At 40.4% G+C, this 19,595-nt stretch overlaps 1 protein-coding gene across 3 annotated transcripts in view; it reads right to left on the bottom strand.

Moving 5' to 3' along the window:
- Positions 1 to 19,595, bottom strand: part of ARHGAP26 (Rho GTPase activating protein 26) — a 210,016-nt gene that overhangs the window by 54,957 nt on the left and 135,464 nt on the right. The gene's annotated exons all lie outside the window — the stretch shown is intronic.

Below are 19,595 nucleotides of genomic sequence, written 5' to 3'. Positions count from 1 at the left end.
ATTAGTCTAACAACATGGGAAACCCTTTTCCAACTTCCCCTAATCTAGTAAATGGTTATCCGTTGTACTATGAAGGATTTAGTCATCGCTGCCAGAGGAGCGGGAGGAAATCGCATGAAACAAGCAGCAGCTCTTGTTCTCTATTTCTGTAAAGGGTCACTCTCTTCATATCAATTGCAAACAATCTGGGCATATATACGGTAATTGCTTTGAGTCATTGTTACATCCTTGGCCCAGGAAAAGGACACTTGTATAAGAGGAGCAGATGTCTTTCAGAATACACTTTATAGGAAAACAGATGAGAACATGACATGTACAAGTAATAGTACAAAACAAATACTAGCATAGATTCTCGCCACTTTTGCAATACAGTATTTGGCGTAAGGTGTTCCACTATTCCAAGGGAGAAAGTTCCCAGAAAGCCAAAGAGGCAATTAAGAGCGGCTAATGCATATCGCATCCAAACTTTGAAAACTAGTTATGCTATAAATGGCCACATTTAAGAAATATGTATATAGAAATATCAATAGAAGATGCAGCTTTAGACATAAAACCCACCTTACATTTAAATTCATTTCAGAAACCTTAATAAGGTACTTATTTTAAAAGTTATTAATATGTTGTAATATATTTAAATATAAATCACCATAATGGTTATTCATTATTCAGCCACATCATTACAAACAATATTAAGGTAGACACAGAATGAAATACAATAACAGCTGCCACAGCAGCAGACCCTTCCTTTCTGCCCTATACAGTACTGGAAAGTCATGGCAAAGTGAAAAAGATTTTGTCATGTGACAATCCTCTTCCTTAACTTCCTTTCTTAAACTACATACTGCATGCACATATGTGCCACAGGAAGAAAAGCAACACTTGGACTGTATTCTCTTAGGAGGCTGCAAACAAAAATCATTTATGCTTGCTTAGTCCCACTAACTTCAACACCCTAAGCCAGCTAAGTTGGAAAGTACAACAGCTTATCTGACTGTAGACTGGCCTACAACACAGGTAAAGGAGGAGTCAAAATCTAGGTAGAAGACAAGAAAATAGAGGTTTTGCAACTAAAAAGATTTTCAGAAAACAAATACAATGATTCAGCACACTCCATTAACTATGGGGGATGCTGTTCCTATAGGTTCCCAGTTATACCCAACCTGCTTTTAATAAGGGCAATGACAAAAACTGGACAATATATTCTGTCATATCTTCTGCATGACATTCTGTAAAAAGGCCAAGATAACTATCAACATTGCAACATCAAATGCACCATTCCTCAATGTCCTGGATTAATTATCTTGAAATTAATTATCATGGAATTATCTTCCGCGAGTTAGGCAACCATGAGTTGGGGGGGGGAATCTTGTTTTCAAAAAATGTAGGTGTGCATATCTCAGTTTAAAAAAATAATGCAGGTGTGACAGTGATCCAAATTTAACAGAACTAACATTAAGTGCAATTAATTTTCAGAGGCTTGCAAACTATGACATGGAAAGACTATATATAATTATAAATCACAGAGCCTAATAGGCTGCTGTACATTCCAACATAACAACATTGTCTACATATAATTATATGATTCTTTTACAGTAGTATTTTCAGGTACCAAAAAGAACCCTCAGTATTCTTAGGGAATACAAATCAACCTGGACTTATTTCTTACATTCTGGGCATCCTAGCCTCTTTTTTTTATTGTGTGTGTGTGTGTGTGTGTGTGTGTGTGTCAGAAGTGAACATATATGGAATATGGTTTTATCATCCTCTTTGTATGTTCTAGTACAGGCATCCCCAAACTGCGGCCCTCCAGATGTTTTGGCCTACAACTCCCATGATCCCTAGCTAACAGGACCAGAGGTCGGGGAAGATGGGAATTATAGTCCAAAACTTCTGGAGGGCCGGAGTTTGGGGATGCCTGTTCTAGTATCTATCCGTTAGTATCTGGCCCTTAGTGGAGACAGGATAGCTAAACTGGATGGGCCATTCCTTTTTGGCCGACAAAAACAGTTTGCATAATCCAACAAGACCCTTTCTCACAAGCGCTAATAAAAATACAGTTGTTTACTGTAAACGTTATCGTCTGAACGCTATTTTTCACTTTATACTTTGTATTTATATACAGGCATGTGATGTTGACAGAGCAATTTACCCAACTGTCAGGTGAGCAGCTTTCAAGGGAGCTGGTGATTATGAGATCAAAGTTCTTCCTTTGCAGCGCATGTAGGCAACTGCTAGAATAGGTGCACCTGATTCGCAGGGCGCACATGCAAACATTGAATCAACTCCTTTAGACAGAAATGGTTGCCCGAAAAATGTTTCCTAAAAGAGGGCATGTGATAAATTTTACATGGATACATATTTTCAGTTGAAGAGGGATATCAGCCTGTATTCTGTTTATGTATCTACCATTTTTATTTACTTTATTTATTAAATTTGTTTACTGCCCTTCATCCAAAGAGCACAGGGTGGTTCACAACATAAAAATAAAAAATAAAAACACATAATACATCCTCAAACCTAACTAAATGAAGCTCATCCAACACAACAGGACTAGACAATGCTCTAGACACCCCTTGAGATTCAGCTGCTGTACTGGATGCGAGCAATTTTATCCTCAAAATGCTATGCAAACAAGGCACAGTGAGTTATCATCGGTTCTGCCACTTCCTTCTTTGCTGCCTTCACTGCCACTTGATACTGAACTGCCGGGCTCGATACTGAACCCTCACCAATGATTGATTGCATATGACCAGGGTTTTCCTTTATTCACGTTTGAGCTGTCTCCCAACTTGTTTCCTTACCCTAACTCTGAATTATACCAGGCATATCCCATGTCTTTCCATTCAAAATCAACAGAAACCCCTGAATTTAAAAACACACAAGTTAAAAACAATTTAAAACTATACAACTGGGGCAATAATAACAGCAACAAAAGCCGCTTTGCAATAACTCAACCCAAAAGTCTGTTCAGATGCCTCAGCTTTTGTAACTGGAATAAGTCAGGGCCCCGCCCTCCTGGGCCAGGTGGAAAAGGACTGCAGGTCAGGGAGCAGGTCCCCCAAGATTCACAGCCAATATATATAACATGCAAAAAGAGAACCGCCCTTAACATTCTGTATGCAGCCACACATTTCAAGCCTTGGGTGCAAAGGGTACAGTGCAATTAGTATGCATTTTATCTCATTAATGTCATATGATCAGATTCATATGATAGTTTTCAGGTTATCAGAGAAGCTTGTCAGGCAGGTGCTTGCAGTTTTCCTCTTCAACCCTATCAGACGTAAGATATGTCATCATATTGTGAAGTTCTATCCAATGATGTGGAGCAAACACACAAACACACACACCATGATGACATCACAATGCACAGCATGCACCTCTATCAGTTAAGAGAATGGTCTTTTCACTGGCATCCCCATGCCACTTGTCATGCGTAGTGCTGGCTTAAATGACAGAGTTCAGCTCATAAATATAGGCTGCATTTTCACTCTTATTGCCTTTGCTTATATCCTACTCATTTCAATGGAAACTGTGTCCATGTACCTGAATAAAGTGCTCCAGTAAATGTTTGCAGAGATAACTGGTTTAGATGTCATATTTTCTTCGGATGCTGTTACTTTTCAAAAACAGGAACCAGGCTTTCACTGTGCTTCTACTTTTACTTTTGTTAAGGCTTATCTTTTTTTTCATACAGACTTAACTACATTTATTAACTTTCTGAGACTATAACACAGTTATATCGGTTTTCCTTCATAAATCACTGCAAGAACAAGCTGTGCACAAAACTCTTAAAGACAATCTCATTTCCAATAGCTTCCAGGAATGATAGATTTTTTTTAGTAGTGGCCTAGTAATTGCTGAAATAAGTACACTTGCTTTTAAACACACACACCAAATTTCTATACACGGTGGAAAACAAAAAACGATTTTGTGTACTTCAACTAGAAAAACATTATATTCTTGCAAACGTAAAATATGTTCAACTAACCATCTGGTATTCAGTTTAGTCCTGGAGTTGAGAAACTACAGGTGGTGATATGAATACAGAAACACAGGAAGCAGCCTTTTATCAAGTCAAACCATTGGTCCATCTAACTCATGATTGTCTATAGTTGGTTGCATTGGCTCCCCAAGGCTTCAAGACAGGAGTCTCTTCCAGACCTACCTGGAGATGACAGGGATTGAAGCCCACATCTTCTGCATATTTTGTATGCAGAAGATAGTGGCTTCAATCCCTATCATCTTTAGGTAGGGCTGGGAGAGAGCTCTGTCTTGAAACCTTGGGAGAGCCACTGTCACTCATTATAGACAGGCTTGTGCCACAGTAGAATATACGTGCACTTGGTGCTTAGACGTGTAAATAAAATGTCAAGTACATTGAAGGAGAGGAGGAGTTAGGACAGACAAAAAGGGGACAAGGGCCAGTCCAAATCAGCATGTTATGCTTAAAAACAGCTGGCCCATTGTAATGGGATTACACAAGTGCTAGGTTGCACAAGTGCTAGGTTGCACAAACCAATACTTAAAAGCAAGGGCAGTTCAACTACAGCTCTAATCAACGTGACCAATGGTCAAGGATGATGTGAGTTATTTACTATTATTAATTTACAGCATTTATATTCTACCATTTATGCAAAAAAGGCTCTCAGAGCAGCTTACAAAAATCAGCTCCAAGACAACCCATGACCCTGGGGCTCACTATCTACAAAGGCATGACACACTGCAACATTTGGAGAGCACCACAGTATGCTACAGTTCATTTCAACATGAGGAGGTCCTTCCTATGAACTTTGTTAGATTTCTTAAAATATGAAGGGTGGTATATAAATTTAATAATTATAATAAAAAGCACCCAACAGCAATTTAATGGAGGAATAGCATTGACAGGTGTGGACAGTGGCCTTGTTGGAGAAAGTGACCTGACAAAGGAGAATGAAGCAAAACCTAGCATTTTTCATGATTTTTGTTTTGTTTTGTTTGTTTTATCTCACATATAGCACAGAGAGAATATGACTGGAATCCATGATCAACTCATGCATCTACTTGACTGACTTACAAAGTCTTAATGCAAATCACTGAAAGGAAGTGACAAGAAATGGAAGTCCTTACAGTATATGACAGAAACCACCAAGAATGAATGGATGCCAATTACATATGTATGTTCCTTATTTTTAATTTTTATTTTCATGTGCAATCTTTTGTTAACTTCTCATCATGTATTATAGCTTTAAAAAAGAGGAAAAATTCAATAAAGCAGTTGCCGTTTTAAAAAAGATTTCATAACGTACCTCCCCATCCCTTCCCCCAACATTTCCTCTTCCTTGGCAGAAAGGCTTGATGTACAAACAATAGCCTTTTGAATTTTCATTAGCATTTGCCTGTTGCATAATGCTGGACAAACCAAGGAGAGTTCACTGAATGGAAACTGGTTCACAATGTATTTCCAGTGCTGTAGTTTGCTTCTCAGTTTTGGGGGGTGGGGTGCATAAGAATTAAAGAAATTGGTGTAAACTAGCTGTCCGTCCCCTGTCCCCCATTCATTTAAACACAATCTGGTAATGCTTTGAATAAAATTAAGTAACTGGCTGAAGCAGCTTCAGACCATCAGACCGAAAGGGGGGAAAGCAGAAAAGAAACAAACCTTATACTGTTGGTTAACTGTTGTTTCTTGCTAATTTATAGGATTAATACACAAAGGAATGAGCCCACAGCACAAGATGTATCATCTCACTTGAAGGAACACACACAACTCTTTTTCTGTGAACTGTCCTGCAAGGATCCTTTTACTTTGTCCATGATAAAAAGAATGTGTTGCAGAAAACTCTTCCAGCAGAGATTCAGCAGGCCTCCTCACTTTTGACCCTCAGGCATACCTTGAAGATTTTTTTCTGTCAATGGGCCTATGCAGTTGTTCAAGGTTTTCCAGTCATTTTATTGATTGTTTTATATAGCTTTTAATGGGTTTTTAATGTTGCTGTACCCTTCCCTGATGTTTCATGAGAAGGTGGTATATAAAAAACATCTATAAACAGACATAAAAACTTAGCCAACTGAGTTGGCTGAAGCCTCTGCACCAACCCTCAACACACTGAAAACAGTGTTACCCATATTCAAGAATACAAAACAGATTAGCTCATATAATCCAAATTACCCCCATAAAGAAAGGTTACCAAGTTTTGGGGGCCCATAAACACATCTGAAAACCAGATAAACGGTTCTGAGTAACACACATACACATTAGCAGCCAATCACACTCCACAACTCACCCTATAGGCTACAATAGAATGCTTCTTTCAAACCTAATTTTGAGGGAGGGGAACCCTGTGCGCACCAGGGAAGGCCTTTACAGCATCATGTGCACCCATGGGCAGTACATTGACAACCCCTGCCAAACATAAGGTAAAAATTGTGTGGTACATCAGAGCTTTTCACACGGGATAAATTTAGTTGCCCAAACAAGCTACTGCTTGAAGGGGGGAATCAATTAAACAAGACCTAGCAAGCTTTACAAAACACAGCTCATTTGAGGCATCAAAGATTCCAGTAAAAATATGATTACCAGCTTTAATGGAAAAACATTATGCAAAGTCAAAACAGAGTACTCATCACACTCTATTTAAGTCATATTGCAAGATGTATAAGAATTACCAGGCCAACAGGGCACGATTAAAAGAAAAGAAAAGCAGCAATCTATAAGAATCTTCTCAACAGTCAATCATGTAAATTGTTAATTATAATTACTACTACATATTTCATTTGACCTCTTACCTACCCTTCACCATGAGGTCTCAGTCCACAGCAATTTACATATAAAGTATTAAAAACAGTAAAAATAGATTACAATCAAAAGAATAGGATGGGTTCAAAAATATGTATTTCAGGGGTTGGAAGCTAAGTTAAAGAGGTACACACACATACACACCAAACTTGTGAAGGCGGTAGAACTATGAAGCGGGTTCCCTCTGCAAATCTAAACACCCAAGAGGGTCTGTAGGGAAGTAGGTGGTGTTTCATATATTTAGGCCTAAGTTACTTTAGGATATAAATGGTAATGTGGGCATTTTGCATTCAGCCCAGAAACAAAGCAGTAACAACAGCAACTGTTTTAAACCGGGGGCTATGTTGGTTCTAAATGGAATCCCAGCAAGTAAACTGGAAGCTGCATTTTCTGAATCATCTTCAAGAGCAGTCCTCTCCAGGGAAAAAGTAGCCTGCCATCAAGAATTATGGCTTCATGGCTGCTGAGGCCATGGAGATGACAGGTGATAGACAGGTGGGCAAACCGGGCAGACTCACCTACCTGTCAAAATGGCTCTTTGGGGATAAGAGTGGGCCTGGTCCTGTTCCCCACCCTGATTTGGGCTCTCCTCCATAACAGGCCTAAAATGGTTCCATATTGTTTAACTTATAATAGTGGTAAACAATAACGAAGTGACCTATTTTAATTCCAACCATCTGTGTCCGACACCTTTGTAAATGGTCAATGGCTGCGCCAAGGTGGCTGCACCAGTTCTTTCTACAAGAACACTGCCTATGAGTTTGAGAAGATGTTTCTTGGGTGTTATTTGACAAAGATTCAAGTAATTTAATAGATGCAACATGGAGGGGATTAGGGTGGGAGGGGGTGGCAGGTAATGCCAATGACAAATTAGAAACATGTGTGGCATGTGTGGCAACCTCCAGACAGCCTAAAGCAAGGCCCCAGCCCTCCAAAGTCTTAGAACAAAAATGAAGAAGCTTAAGAAAATAATGGTAGCTTTGGACAGTTCACAAATGGAAACATGACAATAAATTTAGGGGCTCTGAAGCGTCCGCTCTTCAAACGGCAGTTACGGTTTCAGTTAGGCACAATCAAAACTAGGCAAGCAGATTGGTTGCACAAGGATTTTGGGTAATTGACAGTATGCTCTTTCAAGCATTGCCCTAGTTTAACTTTGAAGCAAAACAAACACCACAGAAACTCAGGGCAACTGAGAAAAACATTCAAAAAAGTGTCATACCTCCAATATCAGAAACCAAGGGATGATTAAATCTGAGGTAAAAGCCTTCACTTCCACAAATATTATTACTCAAATTATATTAACTGTCATTGCGGCCTTTCCCTTTAGTTCATACCATGCATTATTTTATTATTTTATTATTGTACTAATTATTTTTTAAAACACCTTTATTGCTACCATCAATTCTTTTCTGTGGTTTAATATGGGCCGTGTTTACTCAGCTTCATGCTAAGGATATGCCCTTTAAAATAATCCAAAACTTCTCATTTATCAGATCCGGGTTGTTTTTGTTTGTTTTTCTACCTCTGGAACTCAGCATTCTTAATCCAACAAAGTGGTGCCACTACTCTTCAGATACTGTCCTGCTTCAACAGCTATAGTCTGTGAGTAGACCTTAAAACCTATACCCTCAAATACACTAAGGCCTCCTTACCTCATAAGCAATCCCTTACTCTGGAGATACTCAGCAACTTTGAACTCAGGTGCATACTTTGTTGTGGGCATACGGCTCAAGCTTGAATATTTAGAAGTGCCTGACCTCTCAAGGGCTGGGGAGTGGATCAGCCTCTCCTTCAGACTCTCCAGGTGTTCATCTGATGGCACTTGGACTGAAGCACCAAGAAACCCACAGCAGAATCCCTTGAAACAGCCCTGAAGAGGCTTCCTTACACCAACACTCAAGATCTCCAAGACTGGCGATGGGGGAACTTATGAGCTTTCTGATATCTTCAGTCAGTGTGTAGTCTGGGTGGTCTTCCACAGAATTTAGCACTCCTGGGATTATTTCTTAATCACCATGCAAGGATGACTATCCGGGAATTGACCTAATTCCCTAATTGTAGGGAATTGACCTAATTCCTAGTATTCTCCTCTTTCATTGCCACCTTTAATTCCCCTGTGCAGCAGCCACAGATTGCTCTATGAAATTATTCCAACCATTATTTAGCAATAACTTTTGGACATCCCAACCACCTACCATTTAGCAAAACCTTTCAAGGAATAAATTATATAAATTGCAGGGTGTGCACATGGGATAGTCATGGCTCTGCACTAATACACAGAAGAAGGGAATTCCAAGTGTGAGGTGGGATCATGATGGGGCAAGGGAATTCCCTTGTGTGGAGATTCTCTAGACACTGGAATCAGAACATATTCTCACAAACACAAAATGCACAGTGGCAGGAGAGGGTGTGGCTGTTAGGTGAATTGGCATGATAGGAGAATACTAGCCCATCAGGCTCCTCTCACACGTCCCCTCTGGGGCTTGTCTGAAGCCCTCTTCCTGTTGTACAGTCACTAAACTTAGGCCTCAAGATTAATATATCTTTATTACAGGCAACTCAAAATATGAGTGTGGGGTAAAGCTGCTCTTGCAGCTCACATTGTGGGGGAATATTCTCACTCAGTTGTGAATACTACTCTTTGAAAAAGTTGTTTTCTGGCCAGAGGTACACATTTTTTCCACGCAAGGTCAAAGCACCCAATTTGCTTTTAGGAAGGTGGGGAAGGCAATGTTTATGTAGCAAAGCCCAGAGAATTAATGTGAAGCCTTTTAAAGACTTTGGAGTTCAGTGGAAATTCCCAGACAATATTGGATTCAAACAGTTTCCTGGAAACACAAATTAGTCAAATAGCAACATAAACAGCCACCATAAGAGTGAACGCAGTAGGGCCTCATCCAGAACCACGAGCCTAGTGGGAAGAATGGTGGAGACATGGGGCAAGCAGTAACACTGCAGAACCTGGCGGACAGAGCTGAGGTAATTGCTTCTAACTTTGGAGTGGTCTCGGTTACTCCCAATAAGTCGTAGCAAAATCGCACCCCATTATCAGTCCAGTTGCTTGCTCTGCTTTCCAAAATCAAAAGGATGCCCTGCCAATAATACATTTGTGCTGACTGTCCATTAAGCAGGTGCCTTGTGTGGAGCTGCAGAAACACTATCTTTACTTTTTTGGGGGCTGTGAATCCAAAGGAAACACTGGATAGGAAGCAAGACTGCTTCTCTCAGGTCACAATGACTTTTTTAAAATTAGAGTCATGTGGTTTATTTTTATTTTTGTGTGCCAGTGGAAGGGTGGAGGTGAGAGGAAGTAGGAAGGGAGGGAGGGAGCAGGCTTGCTATCCAAACCAAGGCAAAGACAACAACCGAAAACAGAAGTAAATGCTATGACACAGTGCCATTGAGGGTTTTGTAACCTTCAATCTTGGCTGTAAATAACTAGCTATTGTTTTACAGAACCAGTAGGAACCATTTAGAACAAGAAGGAAACAACCTGTGCAAGAGATTAATTAAGAGATTGTTTGCTACAAATGTCTTTATTTATAAAAGCACCATTCCATTTATATAGCGAATATCATAGACAAAAGATTGAACAGCCCTTTTCCTAGAGGAGATTGCAATCTAAATTTGAGGGGGAAAGGAGCAAAAATAAGTAAATAAAAATTGATGAATATGATCAGTTACTTTGTAAACACACACACAAAAAATCAAACTCTTCAACCCTAGAAAGGGTTTCTGGAGCAGCTAGTAATTTTAAAAAGTGAACTTAAATATACATTTATATATATTATAAGCAAGTGGGAAATCATTTGTGGGAATGAGGGTAACTTTTCTTGAAATTGTGTGTGTGTTTAAACCCACTCTGACCCCTCCTAAAAACACCAGTAGGATTTAACACTTAACAACTTCTCAAAAGGATAAGGCAGGGGGGAGAAAGATTTTCACTAGAGCTTCTCTGAGTAAGGCATGTGAAACACAGCATACAACTCTTAATAAAGCCTGATGGCCACATTAATCCCAGAAAATAAGAGATTTAAAAACCTGTAAGATGATATTTTTTTTCTGACTGGGCCAACCTCTCTCGATGCTAAGTGTGTGCAAGTGTTTGAGTTACACAGAACTCTGGCAGAAGAGCTGCAGAAAATTCTGAAGAGAACGTTCTATATAAGGCAATGCATTTCACTAACCAACACGTACCAGTGAATCATTATGCAAAGCTCTGAATCCCATAAAGCTCTTCTAGCAAAGCCCTTGCTTCTGGGTGGGGGGTGGGGAATCTATTGGATTAACCAGGTGGTTGAGAAGGTATTATTGCACCAAAACAGGAGCTGTGCCACACTGTATGAGAATGAATGCTGCTGGCCATGAATCCACGTGTGTGTAGAGGATGCGGGGGGGGGGGGAGAGAGAGAGAGAGAGAGAGAGAGAGCTCACCCTACCCCTAGTTCAGATGTTCAACATTATTATTTTTTGGCCTTGCAAGAAAAATAAACCAATAGTTCGGGTGAGACTGCTATAAAACAAGCGCTCTGCATGTAAGGTGATAAGAAGCAGGATGAAGTAATGGCAACCCAAAAGCACATCCAAGAACCACTGGTGAACAGCAGCTGTACAAACTATTTAGAAACAACTGAAGACATTTTTTAAAGTGCGGTCACCATTTCAGAATAACTAAGGCCAAGCTAGAAACTAAAGATAACTATTTTGTTCCCTCATTACAAACAATTATGCTGAATATTCTGCTGCTGCCCTCATATGCCTCTTAGAAGACGGTTACATTATTGTATATTTATTACTTCTCTGCCTCATCCTGTCTTACATTTATATTCAATATGTAGTGAAAACTGTTGTACTCAAGAGAGTACAGTCAGAAAACCGAAGTGCCTATGAAATCATATTGACAAATTCAACAAGTGAATCAGGTGAGATGCAGAGATCAGCTTAATGCCAAAAAATGAACATCTTCACAATCTATAACTTTGATAATATAGGGTTATTTGCACAAGAACATTAACTTGAAAATATGGATTTAAATAATGATTTCCCACTATATAGCACTGTATATTTAATATGGCAAAACCTTTTCCCCTTGAACCTCACTTATGTTACAGAATTGCTGATTATCTCCTTTCTCTGCAATAATTCACAAGCAATTATCCAGATACCATGTCATGGCTAGTCATGAAATTTAGACTGCAATCTCACTTACCTGAGACTAAGCACCATTGAACTCAGTGCAATCCTATACTTGAATAGACATATATGGACTAATACTATTAATCCATTTACAGCTTTACTTGGACAAGTTTTGTTTCATGGACAGCAATATGTTGACTCAGTCACTTCTTACTTTGCTAGGGGCTGGGTATTGTTTAGGGCTTTTGTTTGGCAGGGGTTGTTACTAGGGCTGGGTGATAGCAATATTTCAACATCATGGTGTATCGCCAGCCAAACATCGTGGTTTGGCGATATACGGCGATATTGGAAAAAACAAGATGATTTGACTCTGCCCGAGAGACACCGGGTGAAACTGCCCCAACTCTCATCTCGAGAGCTGAGGCGGTTTCGCCCAGGCTCGTGGGTTGGGACAATGCAGCTTGTTTGTGCCGCTCAGCTGGAGGGAAGGATCATCCCCCCCAACTGAGACAGCATCGGGGATCCTTTAACTGTTTGTTGCAGGGAATGGCAACCGCACTCCCCTCAACTGAGCAGTTACATAGAGCCCCTACCCCACCGCTGGCTTGCAGAGCCAGCACCGGGCTGGGGGCTCCTTTAACTGTTCAACTGAGGCAAGGGCAGCTGCACACTCCTCAGTCGAGCAGTTTAAAGATGCAGAGGGAGGAACAAGCTGTATCGGCGCCTCGCCATCATATTAGGGCACAGTGGGGTTGCAGTTTCACTCAGTGATGTATTGCTGGTGTATCGCTGGTGAAACCGCCGCCACTCCTGAGTCCCTCTGCTAGCAGCACCCACTGGAGAAAGGAACTCTTGACTCCCTCCAGCAGATGCTGGTAGCAGGGGGACTCAGGAGCGCTGGCGGTTTCACCAGCGATACACCACTGAGTGAAGCCGACATCGTGGTATGCTCCTCATATCAATATATCACCCAGGCCTAGTTGTTGTTGTTATTTTTGGAATCTTTATTATGTATCTTATGAGTTGTGTCAAAATTGTTCAATTTGGTTGTGTACTTTTTGATATTTTGTTTATTGTTTATGACAACTTTTGTTATGTTTGTTGTGTGATTTTTATATGTTGTAAGCCACCTTCAGCATGGTTTTAACTTTGGAAAGATAGATAGATAGATAGATAGATAGATAGATAGTAGATGATTTTAGATAGATAGATAGATAGATAGATAGATAGATAGATAGATAGATAGATAGATGATGATTTTAGATAGATAGATGATAGAGAGATGACAGATAGATGATAGATAGATAGAATCTTGTAACATTCTGATACAAAATAAATGCTTGTGTAAACAGAGACATAAATAAAGATATTCAGAATAAATTGTGTACAGTATACTCAATTTTTGTTTAAGTATGCTTTTCTCTAGGTATTATTTTGTTGTTTCACAGTATATCAAATTCTTCTTTAAAAGATAATCAAGCTCTATTATACAAGTCCATTTCATGCCAAAAGACAATGGGTTTTTAAAAACTTTTAACAGAGGAAGAAAATTTTATTCATACTAGTCAATACTACCCCCCCCCAACATGCTGGTCATGAAACATTCCAGAGCTCCTACTTCAAGTATCCAACACTCAACTCCTGGCATCAGTCCAACACTACAGTGACCTACTTTGCAAAGCAGAAGTGCTTCTATTCAATTTCGGAGAAAACAAATATTTCTGGCCTTCGAGATGTGAAATTCCTACACTCACTTTATAGTGAAGCAATTTGTCCACACTGCAAGTCATGTAACAGCCATAAAATATGAAGGAGAGGCCAACTTTGTCTATGAAGAACAGGTTCAAGGTGCAACCAGTTTAAAAAACAATCAAGAATTTCCATTTTGGAAACTCCCCTATACAAACCTTATTCTCCAGAATATATCTTGAAATAATATTGGCTTAGAATGGTTTCATAAAATGGCAAGCCCAGGGTCACTAGACATGACCTAGATGTTGTTGGGCAACATTCATAAAGTCAAGACGTCATTCTTTGAGGCCTTTCTTGGCAATGTTTGGGCTATCTCTAGTGGCTCTTGGTAGTCTTCCATAATGTCAGATGTTCCAACTGCTCCCATCCTCCTCCACAGCATAAACCAGAGCCATTTTAATGCAGTGGTTAAGAGTGTTGGACTGGACCTGGGAGACTAGGGTTCAAATCCTCACTCAGCCATCTAGCTCCCTGGCTGACCTTGGACCAGTCACAGTCTCTCCGCTTAACCTATCTCACAGGGTTGTTGTGAGGATAAAAATGGAAAGGAGGAAAATCTTGCATATCCCTTCCAGCTCCTTGGAAGAAAGGTGGCATAGAAATGTAATACACGGCCCCCACAAAATGGTAATAAATGAGCAGGAATAAATATTTTTCTGATTTTTAAAATGTGTCATATTCAATAAAATGCTTTGACTCTGATTAAACTCAATCTCTTGATGCAAGCTATAGAGGGATTGAAACAGAAACAACAGGTACTTCAACTAGGTGAAGGCTGACAGAGGCCTTTAATGTGATAATTGTTCAAAATTGTGTGGGTTAATATCTATGCCAGCTTCATATCTGGTCTCCTTGGAGAGCTACATCAAACATCACCCCTTCCTGTCCAATCACAACAAATGTTAAATACATACCTCATACTATATTATCCTTCTCTCCTATTGACAAAAGAACTCACATTGGCCATTCACCTTGCAAAGTCTATATCTGGAATTTATTGAGGGATAGTGAAGAGAGACATTTTGTTCATCCTAAATTACCAGTACTGTACTTTTTTTCAAAATTTCCCCAGATCTAGGATTATGTTTGTTGATCTCGGTCACACCAAACAACAACAAAACCAGTCACCCTGTTTTGAACACTGAATAATTTCAAAGTTGCCCTTTAAAACAGATGGATAAGCAAGCTTTACAAAAACTTCCTAGATATTTATGACAGCTAGGGCATCAACTTGGCCAGATCTGTACAGTCCATTGGAGGGAACTATCATAATACTACATTTTATCTTTCCTGTTTTCACTACTCAGATGTGCATACAAATTCTATCTTACACACACATCAGAATGGATGAATCTGAATTTGTTTGAATCTGTGAAGTCTATTATGAGGAAATGTCTTTATAATAATATTTTAAAATCTTCTAGTATTCTGCTTTAATAGCCTGACCGATAAACTAATTCCAGGAAAACTTAGAATGAAGGTAAATAATGGCATGGAAACACTCCATGCAATGAGGACAGCCAATATGCCAGCGTTTCTCAACCGCTGTTCCGCGGCACACTAGTGTGCCGCGAGACGCTGGCTGGTGTGCCGCGACGTGCGGCGACGAGAAGGGCGATTTTGCAGCTGCAAACTCCACCTCCCTGGGTGTCCTATTTCTTCGCCCCTTCTAGTCTCCACAGACCAATCAGCTTTCATTATTTCCATTTTCCCCATGCCTCACGTGACAGGATCATCCCAGAATCCTTTAGCCAAGATGGCAGCCCCCAGCTAATAGTGTGTCTCTTTTTTGGAAAATCGAGCGGACTTCAAATAGCTACTTTTAAAATATTCAATCTCCATCATTCAAAAGGTAGTTTGTTGCTAATTCACGGAGGCATGAAGACCAAATCGTCCTCTCACAAGTCCGAGAACACGCACAGGGTAAGATACGGGACGGCAGGGTCGGGTGGGGTGGATCAGAAACCCGGATCTTTTAAGAACTCGGCAGCGCTGACCCGCCGGAAAGCAATATTTGGCAAGTGTTTCTTACAGTCATAATTATAATATAGGGCGGCACAGAGTTAATTTTTTAAACTTTTTTAATGGTGGTGTGCCTCGTGATTTTTTTCACAGAACAAGTGTGCCGTGGCCCAAAAAAGGTTGAGAAACACTGCAATATGCTATCTAGCTTTTCAAATTAAAGGTGTTGCTTGGCTAAGTTGCCATGCAGCGGCACCTGAAGGAATTATTCTGTCAACACAAACACATTAAAGCATTCTTTGTCATATTATCTATATACACCTGTGGTTCCACCTCTTCCCCTTCCTTCACATCCCTTCTGAAAACTCACTGATCCATTGGATTTGCAAAGCTCAATCCCCAACAAGCATCAAGAACCTTTGACAATATTTCACACATTTTACTGCACTGCCCTCACCCCTCCTTCTATTGCTTTGCTATTGCATGTTCCACAGTATGATCTCCTTGGTAGCAGGAACCTGTGTACACCACATATAAAATTGTGTAAGCATCACAAACACTGGTGGTGGGGTATAAATAACAAATACCATTACTTTTTTATGTGCAACAGTACAAAACCCTTCTGCTCTCTCTCTCTTTGCAACAAACAAATGGGATAGATACCACTCTTCCCACTTGACTTGCAGAGAACTACGGCAGCATGTGATCCAAGGGAACTCAGCAAATCTATAGCTATGCAGGGATCTGAACAAAGCAATTTTGGGATGCTTTTAGGCCAGGGGTACCCAAACTAAGGCCCGGGGGCCGGATGCGGCCCAATCGCCTTCTAAATCTGGCCCGCGGACGGTCCAGGAATCAGCATGTTTTTATATGAGTAGAATGTGTCCTTTTATTTAAAATGTATCTCTGGGTTATTTCTGGGGCCTGCCTGGTGTTTTTACATGAGTAGAATGTGTCCTTTTATTTAAAATGCATATCTGGGTTATTTGTGGGGCATAGAAATTTGTTCATTTCCCCCCAAAAAATATAGTCTGGCCCCCCACAAGATCTGAGGGACAGTGGACCGGCCCCCTGCTGAAAAAGTTTGCTGACCCCTGTTTTAAGCTTTGCCAAAATGCAGGGGCAGGGGAGCACTTAGTGAACATTTCCACTCCCCATGATGCCCCACGCTGTTCCATTGATACTAAAGACCTATTTGTGAAAGAGAAAAACTTCTCACAGGGAAATGGATATTAGAGGGAAATGATATGCATCCCTTTTTGGTGAGACAACTAAATTGATGCTTCCTTGTCACCAATCTAGCCAAGGAGATGCCATCTATTCACATTTCGCTACTTTCAACTCACCAGGCTTGTCATCCATTCAAATTCTGCCCCAACTAAGTCATGCATTAAGTGCACATACCCAAAACTAGTTTGGAGCAAACATTTGCTGCACAGTACTAGCAAGCAAAAAAATACTGCCAGAAACAAGATAGGAAGTGTCTGCCTGGTTACCTGAGTTACAAGCAGCTGTCTTCTTCCTCCCCAGCCCCCCACCCACACATTCAAAGTAGGCACTTGCTCTCAGCAATAATGTTAAGTATCTAAAAAAGATGACATTGTGACCATGTGGCCAATCCCTTTCACCCAGTGATCTCTGATTAACTGGATCGCAAAGTGAACAAGTTTTCCCCCCCAAGAAAATGACAATGAAGCTGAAGTTGAAGCAAGGAAAGAACATGCACAAACAGGTGTGGGAAAACACTCAAAATAGGAGGAGAGAGACTCTTTCACTTCCCCACAAATGGCAATATTTACATGAACAACTGAACCTCACAGTGCAAAATTACATTTGATCATGTGTTAGGCCTAGACAGCCCTATCTGTAAAGTCAAACACATTCTTTTCTTAATAAGATTTCATGTTTCTCCTTAAACTGCTTATCAATGACGCGTATGGTAAAAGAGAACACATCTTGAAGCAGCCACCCTCTCACACTCCTCCTTTTCCAAGTGTAACAAAAATCTTCTCTCGCTTTTGAATTTTCTTTTTTCAAATGAACTCATCATCACAACATTCCAGAAAAAGGTTTGGCTGCTAGAACTATCTGGAATTCCATATACTTTTAGGGAAAGCTTTCAAAAAAAATTTTTTTTATTACTAAGATCCAAACCAGCTTTCTGGTTTTAAAAGCCATGCTCTTCATTGCATGAACACATAGTCAAAACAGCATCTGGACTCTGTCTTCTTAAAGCACATTTCAAAGTTTGTTTGTTTTCCCTGTTTTATATTGCTATCTGTGTGCTGTTCCAGAAAGGTATTTATAGCCTAACTCATTCCAGCATTTTCCAAAGCCCTCTATGTTATTCCTGTACACATATTCCTCTGATACAGAGAGGAGGATGGCAAGTCACAGCCTACTAACTCTTGTAACTGACACATAAAGCTGCTTAGTCATTCCAGATGTTTTCCCCTTCAAATGCTAAGGAGTGTTTTGGCAGTTGAAGCAGGGGGAAGTAATTTGAATGAGTCATGCAGCTCTGTTTTGCCACTATAACCCACATGTCTACCATCGCCATGGCAGAGACGAATTTTCATGACTGTAAAAACAGATGACGAAAATGAAGGTGGATTAAAAGGTAGAAAGTGGAACAGCACTGTGCAGTGAGAGCTTTTATTAACAGTAGAATTTGCTGAGTAAATGCAACAAATTAAATTCCCTTTCAGACTCCTATGGCATCTATTATGACTACAAAAGTCCAGTTTATTAACAAATGCATAAGCTCAAATTGCAATGAAATGTTATGCAAGGGTTAACTGAAAGCAGCACCATGAAACCGTCCACGTGTTTCCTAACATTTTGGTTTGAGTTTCTCATTTTAAAAAATAGGTTTTGGAATATGCTTAGATTATTGTACTAAATTATAATTTCGCCTAAATGTGCATATGATAAGCAAATTAGTTATGATGTTGGGGGAGCATAAATGCATCTCTGGGATATGGGTGGGGGGCTAAAACCAGCCACAGGAGAGTCAGGACTGTGACACAGGTTTTAAATCACATGCACACATGTACACAGAAACAGAGGGGGGGGAAAGAAATTTTCCAATAGATAGTTTCTCCCCCCCCCAAGTGCGTCACAATCTGGGTAAACTGCAGAGGGGACAACAAAATTGAACAGTGTGGGAACGCCCCCCTCCCCCAGTGGCCAATAGCAGCTTTTAGGGGTGGTCTGCACCGGAGAACTGACAGAGGAAGGAAGGGCTCCCACATTCAAGTCTGGTGTTTGTTCTCGTTTGACCCCCTGAAAGAACAAGAAAGAGAACTCCTCATCAGGACCAGCCACTTCTTCTTTTTCTTATGATCTGCCAGAAGTTTGTCAAATATATGTATCACATAAAATGTCACGTAAACAAAGTGGGCTTTGCGACTGCATTACAACTGGGGCAGAGCAGCTATATCTTGGATTTTCCACACTGAACAAATGTACAGTTCCTCGTGCATTTTCACTCCCTGTTTCAATCTTGTTCCCCAATCTCAAACTTACATTTCTTGCAAGAGCAACGTGTTCCAAAACAGGGAACAGATCCTTGACCTCATATGCCCTAGTCACAAACCAACCGCCCAGTACCACAAATATGCAGTGCAGAGATTGTGAAAAGGCTGGGCAGGTATCAGCTGGGGATTCTTTAGATTAGGGGTGTCCAATTTTGGTATTGAGGGAGGCAGTTTATTCTCCAATGAGTGGGCCAGGAGACAGAAGTATATCCTTCATGGAGGGTCATGCTTTAATAAAATCAGTGACACACACTCATAGTTATGGAGCACATGCACCCAAGGCATGACTAAAAGCTCTGGTAGGGCTGTTGGTTGGCCACCTCTGCTTTTGATGCACAGAATCCTGTTCCAAAGCATGGCTTTAAACAAGATGCAGGGGGGCAGAAGAGCTATCCATACTATTGGAACAGCCTTCACCAACCTGC

The sequence above is a fragment of the Zootoca vivipara genome, chromosome 2, assembly GCF_963506605.1.
Source record: "Zootoca vivipara chromosome 2, rZooViv1.1, whole genome shotgun sequence".
Lineage (NCBI taxonomy): Eukaryota > Metazoa > Chordata > Lepidosauria > Squamata > Lacertidae > Zootoca > Zootoca vivipara.
The sequence above is the reverse complement of the archived record's forward strand: the minus strand, read 5'-3'. Positions and strand labels throughout refer to the sequence as shown.